Below are 13,445 nucleotides of genomic sequence, written 5' to 3'. Positions count from 1 at the left end.
TAGAAAGAAGCAGCTACTCAGGAGCTCAATATTAATTCATATTCATTAATATGTGAATAATCAAATAAAAGCATCTCAAACACAGAATCGTCTTTTCAATCATTTTATAAATAACCCAATGGCTACCATTGATTTACAGTGACATCACCATCTGCTGCATTCAATTGAACATATTCAGTTAAATCCAATTTAGATTCAACTCATCTGCCTCCCTGCCCACACACATTCAACAACACACAACTCTGTCTCCTAGAAATGATGTTTCTATACTGCAACTTTGCATTCGCTGTTACGCTGTGCTGAAAATCGCTGCCTGCATTATGTTCACAGTCAACAATTGTTTGAATAAATGAAACACTACATTTTATGTACCTTTACACCAAAATCCAGGGTTGGTGTCCAGACTGTGGCTCGGTTTAGGTTTAGGGTCAAGGACAGGTTGTGACTTCTCTTAAATGCTAACTTGCTCGCTGCTGACTTTTTCTGTATTGAAATAGACCATGATCTTTCCTTAACCTTAACCAAGTGCTGTCAGTGCCTGAGCATAGTCATAAAAAAAGTTGAATAGTGCTGTAGTCACTATGAATAGAGTGCTTTGCAAGATCGCATATTTTGGTAATGTCAAATTATCAGTGAATGTGCGTTCGTTCGATTTCCATTTTTCTTTATCAACAGCAATTCCTGATCATCTTAATGCAACACGTAATTTGGTTGATTTTACGTTTCTTTCTGAAAGTATTTGCTGTTGTTAAATATTTTCATATAAATGCAACTTCTAGGAGGCAGAAATCATTAACCAGACAACAACTCACCCAGTTTATCAGTTTTACAATTCCTAGTTTGAACATTTTTGTTTGTATTTCTTGACCATTTGTTGTAACCCATTTCCATGCCCGGCACTCCCCAGTGTTGTTTTACTATAACTTTGTTCCTACTTTGCATGGTTATGATAATAAATCCTATTGTGTTTTTCGTTTAGAAATATAACTGTCTAACTTGAACTTGAACAATCAATCCAAATAACCACATACTGCTTGTAATAATATGTCATATTATATTACTATGTACAAGATGTCATATTACAGAGTAACAAAACTAAATGGAATCTCTGTATGAATTTCTACTATTTTAAATGTTACAAATAATCAAAAAATCCAAATAAGTATTTACAAAGAGAGGAATACATCCTCACAGACCAAATGATGCAGAATACAGTGTGTAATTGCGATCTTGTCAAAGGACTGATTATTATTATTATCATTATTATTGTTATGCACTGCACTGTATTTAGGAAAAGATGTGGGGATGAGAGAGACACTCAGTTGCTTACTCTTGTTTATGAAGCTTTTCAGTGCAGAAGATAATGCCTCAGATAGTGCCTTTCTCTTGTGGTGAACGTGATCGCAATCTAAATTAATCGGAGTGTCTATTTAAATGCTAATGACAACTAAAGTGTCATGTAACTACATTCAAATGCTAGGCCATCAGTTCAAAATGTGCGACTGTCAGTTGTATGTCAGTTTTTATTCATGCACTATGCTTTCTGAGAAGCTAACTCCTGCAAGCCCGCAAGACAACCTAGACATCGTATCGTACTTATTAACATCAACATGTTTTTAATGTTATACACACAAATTGCGCCCATCTAGTCTCCTTATAACAGACATTAAGACAGAAGAATCCTTTCATTTTCAGCCTTTCTTTTCTGACTAATGGCGATGTGAATTTTTATCATTTTGCTTTTGCTTTAACTTATAATGTATGATTATGTTTTACCTTATTTAATTTTATGTATCTCACATTGGAACTTGGCACTTAAATTCTCAATCGCATATGGAGAAAATGTTCTTTTTTTCATTTTCATGCCATATTTAAGCAGTGCTCCATCATTTTCAAAGAAATAGTTTAATTTTTGAACATATGTTTATTAGCAGAGAGTCACTTTCACTTATTTAGCTACCAGAAATGTACATAGACATTTGGTGATGTAAGTGATGTTCTGCAACTCTGCAAACTGATGAAAAAATTATCAAAACATACAGTTTATGTCCAAAATATAGAAAATAATATTGTATTGTATGTATATTGCATCAATATGATATAAGCTTGTTGTTTACATATTTAATTAAATTATGACATATATAATTGTTGATGACATCCACTAGCAGTTAACAGTGACAAGTGACAAGAACTGTAACACTTTTCTGTTGTTGTTGCCTTGTAACAAAATATTGTTTTCTGGTAAGAGAAAATTAATTTGGTCCAGTAGAAATTATATTAAGGTCTGATAGCCATTGACAACGGAACAGGCAAACAGGTAAACAGGTAAGGATTTGATTTTTGTCAGAGAGGTCAGGTCAAAGATGATGCTCAGGTCAGGTGACTTCATTACTCTGTGAGAAAGTAAAAATGCAACGTCTGTGTGGTCTGTAAGTGTGAAAAGAATAACTGCAAATTAATATGTGAATTAACAGGCCAAGTAATAGTTTAATATCAACCCATTTACAATTGAACCTATTTATCATTACCCAGTACTCTGTTTGGCTCATTGTCTTCTTAGCACAAAGCTACATTAACCTTAAAGAAACACAGTCATCAATTAGCCTATGACAGTATTCAGCAATTATGAGCTCCAAGATACAATACAACATGGTCAAATTGGTAACAAAACATTTCCTTTATACTGTGTGTGCTTGATTACACCTAAACTAATTGTACAAGCACTGATAATTTTCTACAAATCATGATATCTATTACCAGAGACTAACAGTCACAACAACACATGGACCGCTAAACCAAACACACATAAAGCCACCATACAGCGTACTGGTGGCCAATAAGGTGATTAATGAGAACCATTTACGTATGAAACAGCGAAGCGATACAGCATAACCTCGCTTTAATGTAAACATTCAATCGTGACTCCCGAGGTAATCGCAGCGTTAACTGTCCCTTCACACACGAAGACAAAGAGAGGAGGCGTGGAGAAAAAAGATTAAAGTTGAAAGAAATGAATGCCGCTCTAAACAAAAAGGGAACTGAGTGTGAACTCCAGTTCCCCAGCAAACATTTGCATTATTTGCAAGAATTTGACTGCTGGACTGTTAAAGGTAGTCTTTGTTTTACACTCCAGTGTACTGACATGTTCATAATGCTGTTAGCTACCAACTTCAGTATTGACATGTGTAGTCGCTGCACAGGACTGCTTTCACAGAATGTCAAGTGTTTGATGCAATAATGATAATAAGAATAATTTATTCATGTAGCACCTATTCGTGTTGCAGTATATATCAATTTCTGCAAGATTTCAGAGAGCATTACCACTCCTGCTTGAACAATTTTAGACAGAATGTGTTGCCTACATGCCCCAGTTTACTACTAATTCTACACATCTCTGTCACTTAATGATCAGAGGTAACAGTTATTTATTTCATTATACAAATGAACACACAGCAACGGACCAAAGCAAAAAAAGAAAAAAAAAATTCCACCAAATCTCTGCATGTACATTTATTCCATTAGTAGTTAACCTTTTTGTCTCTGTAGCAGCTACACATAAGGAGCTTTCATAAATGAGTTTGTGAAAGTCACGATGCTGTATGAAGCACTGCCTTGCTGGGCATTTACACTATGCATGTGAAATGTTTAATTCAGTCTGGACACAAAATAGTTGATTAGTCTGCTCTAGCTTGTGGCTGTGTGTGCTGTAAGCTTCCTGAAGACAGAGTCACTGAAGAGGTTTTGAAGTAACTCTCTATACAGTGTTGTGCCAATCGAAAAATAACTTCCTGTTTATATTTGTCAATCAGTTTGAGCATGGGGAGGCAAGTGTGAGTGCTGCATGCAAATGACCACGATGCCTCTGCCTGGGCTCCAGGGGGGATGCTAATGTGAGCATCGGCTTTCTTCAGAATGCAACTCAGACTCGAGTGCAGTGCACACAAACATGAACTTATACCTGGTGAGGTGAGCACTGTCATTCAGATGCATCCCAACCAATCAGCATGTGACAGGATTACCGGCTTTGCCCTTGCAAAGTCAGGCCCTGTGTGTCTAAGGTAGCGTTAGAAAACCCACACAATTTTCTCAGTTGTCACTGGACCCTGAAAACCGACTCATATGTATTCAGCATGTGTTTGCATAAAAGTAGTTTTCCCTCATAACAGCCCGGAATCACATTGTCTTAAAACCTTTTCACGTTGCAGTTTGCATAAATGGGTTGCATGATTTGGATGCCAATTGGAAATTTCATTTACTGCATTCCTTTGGCCTAAAAGCAAAAGACTCCAGTGAGTAATGTTGGTTTTGAATCAGAAATATGTGACATCTCAATAAATGTGGTTTGCAGTTAAGTAAATAACGCTAATATTACAACTATTTTTGTTGAAACACATTAGTTGCTTAATTAACTAAATATTTATAAAGAGGTATGTGATTTTCATGCCAATTGCACATTTTACCATTGCCATTGAACATTAATCATTGCTGTAATAAGTGCTGTAACAAGAGGGACATGATGAGGATGACTTACTATGTTCTTGCTAATGTTTTTACACACACTAGCCCAGTTTTACATTCTTAAAATGTTCCCTGGCTATGAAAATTGATTACAAACAGTTTTGGAGCCACAGTTAATTCAACCTTGCTATAAAGAAAGAATGCTGTGCTATCTGATACACTCTGGGGATGTCATTTTTGTGCCACAATTTTCAGTATCCTTGCTTTCTCATTAAATGTCTGGTAAAGGTAGAAAAGATGGTGTTCACAAAACACTTCTCCACCCACAGTGACACTCCACATCACATTAGGCCTGCATGTGTGAAGTCCCTGTTGCAAATGCACTTCAACCTTGAACTGATGTAGACATTATGTGGGGGAGCTGTATGTAAGCGCGCAAATGTCCCAATCCGTTGGACTGGACATTAAACTGACTTTATCCTGCCAGCTCCTCAGTACAGAGTCAGTGTAATATCTGACTGAGCCCGTAGAGCAGGTCGTCACTGATCATAAACTGGGGTCACAAAAATTTCAGGACCCATAAACATTACGGAAAAGAAGATTAAGCCGCGACCTTTGACCTTCAAGAGAAGGGACCACCATGCATCCATTCTAGTCTCAAGGACACATACAAGGGCAATGGTGCTCTGTGCAATGTAGACCATTGCCGCCGTGTGGTGCTGCACAGTCTGAAGTCAGATCCATCCAAATGTAGTACAAATTTTAACCAATGCAACATGATGACGATGAAGAGCACCAGTCGAACCCTAAAAATGAACAAAAATTGTGTGGACAACATCATGAAAATATGGAATTTATATTTGAGGAAGTCCATTGAAGCTCTGAACTGATTTGATATTTCATCTGCGGTAATTTTTTTTGTCTGTTCAGTTGAGCGGGAACTTCAGGAGATGTTTAAATCACTTCACTTCAGTGTATCATTCAGCTGTGTATCATTCTCCCAATGCAATTCTCCAAAAATCTCTACACCACTGCAGAACATGGTGGTGTTGGTTGGTGTTGTTGCCAAAAATGTTTACAGACTGTTGTTCTGTCAGTCTATAGTGAACAAGTGTTTCATCTGTGGAGAGGGTGGCCACAATAACAACTTCACTAAGATCAGTTTCTATTGATGGTACTCCCCACTAATATTTGTGTGGCCTCAAACATTATTTTTGTGTGTTATTCTTTTGTTTTTTAGTCTCTGGAGTTTAATTGGCTAAAAAAACAGTACTACAAAATTCCCAGTCAAAATCAATTTATTTTTGTTCTTTGCTGGATTCTGGTTAAAAAGCAGCATAAACCGCAGAGCAGATGCATCTCCTTACCTTCCTGCTCTCAGAGCCACCAGAGGACATTTTTTTACTGTAAACAGCAGTCCTTTTCAATGGGAAACACACACACACACACACACACAAAAAGAAACTATGTGAAGACACATAACACCCAGAGGACGATCAGCTTGAATCAAACTACTCATTTAAAAGAATCTTAATACTTGTGAATGTTGATAAAAAAACAAAAATGATGCTTTCTAGCTTCTCTGTCTGAGTTCCATTTCCTGAAACGATGTCCCAACAGGTTTGCCCAACAGGAGCACCGGCAGTATTGTCACAATGATGGATATCTTATATAGAAATTCTCAAGAAGTCTCCTATTGACTTCATCCTATTCCCTGAAAATCTCTGGGGAGTCTTTTATGTGTCAACCTACACTTTGAAAACACTGGAGTCTGTGAAGCAAGTCAATTTCAGTTCCTGGTAAGACAACAGATTAAACTAAAGTTGTCACAAGTACAAGAAAATAAATCACTAACCAACATGGGTGCAAAACTCGATAACACCAGTAATTCTTTTTAAAAGCAAAGGTAATCCAATAGTGGCCAAGGTGGGTTAAGAGGCCATCTTTGCAGTGCAGCTCCTCTGCTTTTGACTGGGAGACAAACAGAGAGACGAGGATTACTGCCATCCAAACACCTGGCCTCTCATTGTGGTAAGAGAAGCTATAAATCAGCTGAGGTCCCCATTTACCCTGCTCCCTTGTTTTCATCCCTGTCATATACACCCATTCAGCTTAGATTGGTGTATTAAGTTTGCACTTGTGTTGAACCTGTTAAGTGTGGACTGGAACTGAAGAGTGTGTGTCTGTGCGCTCCATTTTCTTCTGTTGTGGACCTACTACATCTCAGAAATTGTGGGAGATAATCAGGGATCCCAGAGTAGAAAATACCTCAGTTTGAAAACGACTTGAAGAATACAAATTGGGAAAATGTGTTACAAATTGATTTGCCTAACCTTTTGCCTTGTATAAATGATTCATCGGTTAATGAAAAAGAGGGATCTTGCACTGAAAAAAGAATGATTATTGCCAAACATGCAAACAGGCATCCCAAGACTATCTGATCCTCGAGGATCACCATGTCAATACTGAGAGCGGGAAACTGGCACTAAAATACTGTGCACCACACAAACAGAACAACCCCCAGAAACGTTTAAACTTGATAAGCCTGATCCTTTTTAATCAATTTAAATCTCTTTTCATAGACATAGTGCAGCCTTTTATGTGAATTGATGTTATTGCTCATGTTGTTGTCCTTGGCCTGCTGGTCATGAACCTTGTTGGCGTATCTTGCGTGTACCTCTGTTACATGATATAATGAATCATTTTCACTTGTATTTTATGTGCTGTTATCAGGGTGTGATTGGTAAAAGACAGCTAGCTCTCAATGGCCCTCCCTGTTTAAGTAAAGGATATATATGTGTTTACATCAGACTTAATTATGTGAGAAAAATTCAAAATTGCAAACCTGTTGCAAAAAGTTCAAGAATGAGTCCTTTGCTCTTCTGCTTATATATTATATATATAGTAAAAGCACTCCTCTTTTTTCAAAGGAGTGTGGTGGCTTTGGAGAGAGCAATATCATGACTTCAGTTCCCTGTTGGAAAGGGCAGTCTGATGGCAAGGTAAAGGGGGAAAATATTCTAAATACAGCATATTAATAGCTGATTACTGATATTGTTTTTTTAGGTGCTAATATCAGTTTAGATTTTAATGGTAAGCACAAATGCAGAATCCTACTTAAAAAATGTAATTGTTTTTATGCACTTTTACAGTTTTTGAGTCTGATTCTCTTGAGTCTGATGTGTAGAATATTTTTTTTTGTGTGAAACAGTTGTTGCCTAAGTTTTGGCTTGTAAAAAAAGGAAGGATCCTTAAAGGCTTAAGAGGCCAGAAGATGTAAAAATATCCAGCAATTAATAAGCAAATAGCAAGGAGCAGGAAAAAAAAAATGCTAGAAAATGTCAATACAATTCAGCGCTGAAAGGCATCCTTGTCTAACAACATGGCCGACTGCCTTGACGTGGTCAGCCGGTCGCAAGCATGGCAGACTCACGTTGCCTAGAGCAGTGCGCATTGATCTGATTGGCAGATGAGAGGCAGTACAAGTCAGATCAAAAACTCTCTAAATTTGAGGGCATATCACCCAATGACTGAAGCCTGTCCAGATGCAGAGACAATGCTATCCAGACATACTGAATGCCATGAGAGGGCTTGTGCAGCTAAAGTGCAAGTTAAGTCACTGGTGAGACTTGTACTCTTTACTATATGATCATAATAATGTGTTTGACAGCAACCTGAAGGCTTCTTGTGATTGCTTTTGAGATTATCTGTGCAGAGTATTCCTGGATTTGCATTCAAAAACATCTGTGGTGTCTCTGATTCAACCAGCAGGAATCTTTCGTACAAAAAAAAAACCCTTAGATTCTTGTTTTTAACCTAGATCTCCGCCTCAATCAATACTGCAGTTGTATTTAATAGACAGACCTTCACATTGATTATCTACGTGGGCCCAACCCTAACTTCTCTTCTCAACGTAGGCACTGTTTTTGAAATAAAACCACATTTTCTGTTATATTTAGGCTTGCTAGTCTCGTTTCAGGTAAATTAGTGTGAACAGAGGAGAGGAGAGAAGACATACTGAATACAGCGTGGGACTGATGAGAAATAACTCGAGCCTTGTAGCCGCAGACTCTGAAGGACTGACTCACTCTAATGGGAAGTGCCCTTTAATGATATGTGCTAGTGATTGTAGGTGGTGGTATTAAGAAAGGCAAAGGAGGATTGAAAAGTCAAGGGTCACAGCCGCTCACCTCCTTGGGCTTTGTTCTCCATTACCACAACGGTATACAGTGTTCACGGCACTGCTTGCATTATGCTCCAACATCAAAGAGGAGACTCATTGTCTGCCTTTTCAGCAAAAGACCCGAGGAGACAGAGACACTGAAGAGTTGCACGTGGTTGCGAGGACTGGCATGGGAATGTGAGAGGACGTTGCTGTCGAGGGATAATGTGTGTTTTCAGTTGCTAAGGAACTGTCTGGCAGACCATCAGAATAGACAGAAGCAGAGAGAAAGATCAACACTGAGAAGAAAAAAAAAAACTTTCATGATTTTTTGCAAAGTCAAAGATGATTCTCAAAACTCTCTGCAAAAGAATGTAGTTGAACATGAAAGAAAGGAGTGAGAATGTATTGTCTTACTCTTTTGTTTTGAGTCTAACACCCAAAGATTTACAAGACAATGCCAATATATTCAGGTTGAACAGGATAGGAGAATTACAGATGATGAATTCTATGGAAAAAAAAAAAGAAATAATAATAAAAAAGCTTATACTTTGTTGGTTTGAAAATGCAATAGATTTTCACCATTTTTTCTCTCATGATTTGTTTATATTACATTTAATTACTTACTTTTTTCTCTCGTCATGTGCAAGGGCAGCCACAGACGACCCTTACAAATCCCTGTAAGACTGTTTTCATGAGAAGCTGTGACACTGAATAATAGTCTTTAAGAACTCAAAGCCGTGCGATGTTAATGTTGTGTGTTATATTGTAGCGCTGAAGCTTAAGTGAGAGCATTTGTTCATTGGTTCATTGTTGTAATGAGGGGTTAAACCCTCAGGACTTGGGTTCCTTCTTAAGTTTCGGTCTACAGCACTGAGCCATAAAAAAAATAAAAAAAAATCCTCTCTTTTTTCTCCCCCCAGTCTTCATTCTGCTTCTGTACAGCTGGTACGATATCAACTAACTGCTTGCCTTCTGAATTTCATCCTATCAATATTCATCATGACCTCAAGCTGTATTGATCAGCCAGGGAACAGACGATCTGACGAATGCATTTTTTTGTGTTTTCAGTGGATATTTATTGAAAATTAAGAACGGATCCAAAAACGAATGTGCTTCCTTCCTCATTAAACATTTGCAAGGCAGAATGTTGAACCCTGCATTGTTCACATCCATTTGCAGTTCTTCTTCCTTAGCTTTACTAGTACATTACCATCACCTGTACAACAGTGGAATGGTGTGGAGCCGTTGTTGGGAACATGTATTCCGTCACCCACGTGCACATGCCTGTGAATGTGTGTCCTTGTGAACCTCCACAAGAACAAACAAAACGGGAACCACGTGTAAAACCACTGAGCTACTACATGTCCAAAAGTTCATAGGTTCCTTTCAGTGAAAGACAAAGAGAGAGAGGCATCATGTAGGGGTTATGTGTGAACTATCATTTCCACTATCACAACGCACATTGAACCATGCAGTCATCCAGGACTTGTTGAGTAAAACAGTTTCTCTCACCAAAGGCCAGAGGCCATCTTCCAGAATGAGCTGTATTATAATTATCTGACCTTGTGCTCCTATTTGCAGTATGACTTGCCCAACAAGTCCTCATACACAAAAGAAGAGTTTCTCAGAGCCTTCAAGAATGACTAAAAAAGCATTTTCAGATCTGCCACCTCCATGGTTTTGATTAAGATAAGTTAGGACAACTAAAACTACTTTGTTAAGGTTGAGGGAAGATCCTGGTTATGATTAACACGTGCCAAAGTTGCCTGTTATGAGGAGACTGGAGTCTACGCTTTTTCGTCTGAGAGAGAACCATCATTATTTGCTTGACAACAAGAGGTTATTTTTGTGTTGTTTTTCCTGTGAGAATTGTGTTGACTGAAACTTCTTATAAGATCATTCAGTGTAACATTTCTTACATGTAAAAGTTCATCATTCCTTAGTTGATACCTTCATCAGGTGTGTCTATCAGTGAGGAAGCTGATAGCGACTAACCCTATTTCCTGTCTCTCTGCAGTTCCAAACGATCTGTTCCAGACCCTGTCCCCTGCTCCCTCAACTCATCTGCCCTGCTCCCCTTCAGAAGACTCCCGTCCAGCCCAGCAACTTCTGGGTTCCGCTCCAGACCTGCTCGACTCTGCTATGTACTGCTCTCTGCTTGGCTCAACCCAAACTCATATGTCTTTTGCCCTGCAATAAATTACCCTCAAACTCTTACTTGACTCTGCGTCTGTGTCTGCACCTAGGTGCAGAAGCTTAGCCTGGCCTAGCTAAGCTACTGCACCATATCCAAACAATCAGACCATAACAGAGGAGGACCCTGCAGAGCCTTTTAAGTCCAGTGCTCATTAGTTTTCAAGCAACAACCCCTTACCTTTCACCTAAATTATGACATTGGTATCTGTGACGTCATGGATGTTAAGTTGGCTCTTGTAGAACGGCATCACTGGCTGGAAGTGCAGGACCAGCCCGACCCAGGTAATGGTCCCATTATTACTTTGTTTGTCCCTGACTCAGTGTGTTTTGTTGTTCTCCAGTGGGTTCACTCCACCCATTTCCTGTGTCAGCACTTTTGTTGGCCCTCCATAGAGAGGGATGTTGGGGAACCCTCAAATACAGCTGAAGCCACAGCTTGCAGTATTTGGTGGATTGGGAAGGATACAAAGGTAGAACAGCAGCAAATATCATTGGCCATCAATACACATTTCTCGTCTACGTGGGTTTCTTGTCAACACATTTGACGCAGTGAAGTAACCTATTGTGAGAGATGGCAAACTGCCATTAAGCAGCTACTTTGGTTTTCTATGAGGAATAATCAGATGATAATAATCAGATGATGCCCAAGCATCCACATCATCTAGCAGGCAAAACAGAAAAGTCCAGTCGCCCACTTGCAAGTCGAATGAAACGCATCAAGCTCTGTGTATTGTTTTTCTTCATAAGGCTAAACAGTGAAGCCAGGAGCGAATGTGCAGAAAACTATCAGTGAGAAGTTGAGAGCAAACTTCCAGTTTTGCTGAATTTCGGGGGCTGCTCTCTGATCGATCAGATGACATCACAAAAACCACCATGCAACTTGACAGAGACTCCACTGTGGGAGAATTGACGTGTTTAAAGCAAGCGGAAAAAAGCTTGGCAGCATCCTGTGTGTGCGATTTGGTCCAAATAGCAAATACAAGCAATCCAGATTGTTACTCCGACATCAACGAGGTAGTTAAATTGCCTCTTACGCTGCCTGTGAGCAGTGCAGCCTGTCAGAGGGGATTCTCACATCTCAACATCAGAAAAATAAAATACAGATCTCATCTGTGACATACTCGTCTCTCAGCCCTGACGCACCTGCCAAAGATGACCACAGAGACTTCTGACCCAAATCCAGCTGCTGACCTGTTGAGAGAGACAACTAACCTGAGACTCAAGAGGGACCGGGAGGTGCTTCTTCATCATCTACCATGCAGGAAGCTGAAGTGGAGGACAGTGAGGAAGACTACATACACACTATGTATCGGGTGAGTACCAAACAGTATGAAGTCATGTATTTCCTTCTGTCATGTCAATCCCCCTTATTCCCCAAGTCTCCCTTGATTCATTTAAGTACAGACCATGAATTGGCCTTACCTCAGTGCATTCTGTGGATGTGGTGTCTAATACTGACTTTTTTTTAATGCACTTGGAGCTACTTCAAAGGTGGTGGGCTTTTTTTTCCTTTTCTGTCACATTTTTGATGCAGTTGCAAAAATGTATTTGAAGGTTGTTTTGAAGGTTGTTTTTGTTTCTGATCCAGCAAAACATGTGATTTATTCCCTCTGCTTCATGTTGCAGGCTGTATGAAAGGCTGGAAAAAAAAAAAAAAAAACAGAAAAAGGCAGAAGCTACAGTGTAACTCGTTTTCAGCTATGTCCAAAAAAAGTCACAAAAAATTGCTTTGAATTAAAAATTGAATGTTAAATCTCAACCTATGCTCTCACAAACACCTCTTTAGATGATGTATAAAAGAAAACAAAATATACAAAAAAAAAATATTCATTGTTAGTGTGACAAATACACTGTTTTTCATGGTCTACATGTTTATTTTTCTCTTTTCTTTTCTCTTTTTTTCCATCTCTTACTGTCACCACATGTGTCCATAATAAGGCCTCCAAAAATGTCATGCTGTGATTTCATGTCTCCTTCTTCCTTGTGTCCTAGCAGAAGGCTACAATTACACAGACAGTCCATAAATGACTGTGTATACTCGTGCTTCAAGCATGGCATTCACCACAGGTATTAGAGCCCTGGGGATGGAAAAAAGGGCAGCATAAAAGAGAAGGAAAAGGGAAAAAAGACACATTTCTAATACAAATGTTCACCTAGCTACAGCACTAAGTGCATCAAAAAATGACAATTCAATAACATAGACCCCAAACCAATTAAATATGAAAACTATACTAAACTAAACTAAACTATAAACTATTCTGTTTTAGTGATTACATTTTTGGAGGACATTTTGCTCCTGAATTACCATTATACTAAACTAAACCGAGAAAGCTTGTTGGTATTTGAACTCAACAGCCAAACAAATACGTCTTGTCCTTGAGTGCTCCTTCAGAGGCTGCAGTCCCTCAGTTCATTCATTGGGTCCCCTTTCCCCATGTTTCATATAACACAGTAAAAAAATTGGTATTAAAGTCATACAAGCAGAAAGGCTGAAGAAAGACGTTTTATGCAGACAGCAGCAGAGACAGAGAGATCGTCAAAGGCTTCCATGAACACAGTCAGAGTCAGTCCACTAGTCTACTACAGCTGCCTTCCACTTCTCCCTCACCCTAAAATGACTAGGAAG

Source organism: Chelmon rostratus, chromosome 1 (genome assembly GCF_017976325.1).
Source record: "Chelmon rostratus isolate fCheRos1 chromosome 1, fCheRos1.pri, whole genome shotgun sequence".
Taxonomy (NCBI): domain Eukaryota; kingdom Metazoa; phylum Chordata; class Actinopteri; order Chaetodontiformes; family Chaetodontidae; genus Chelmon; species Chelmon rostratus.
Note: the sequence above shows the minus strand (reverse complement) of the source record.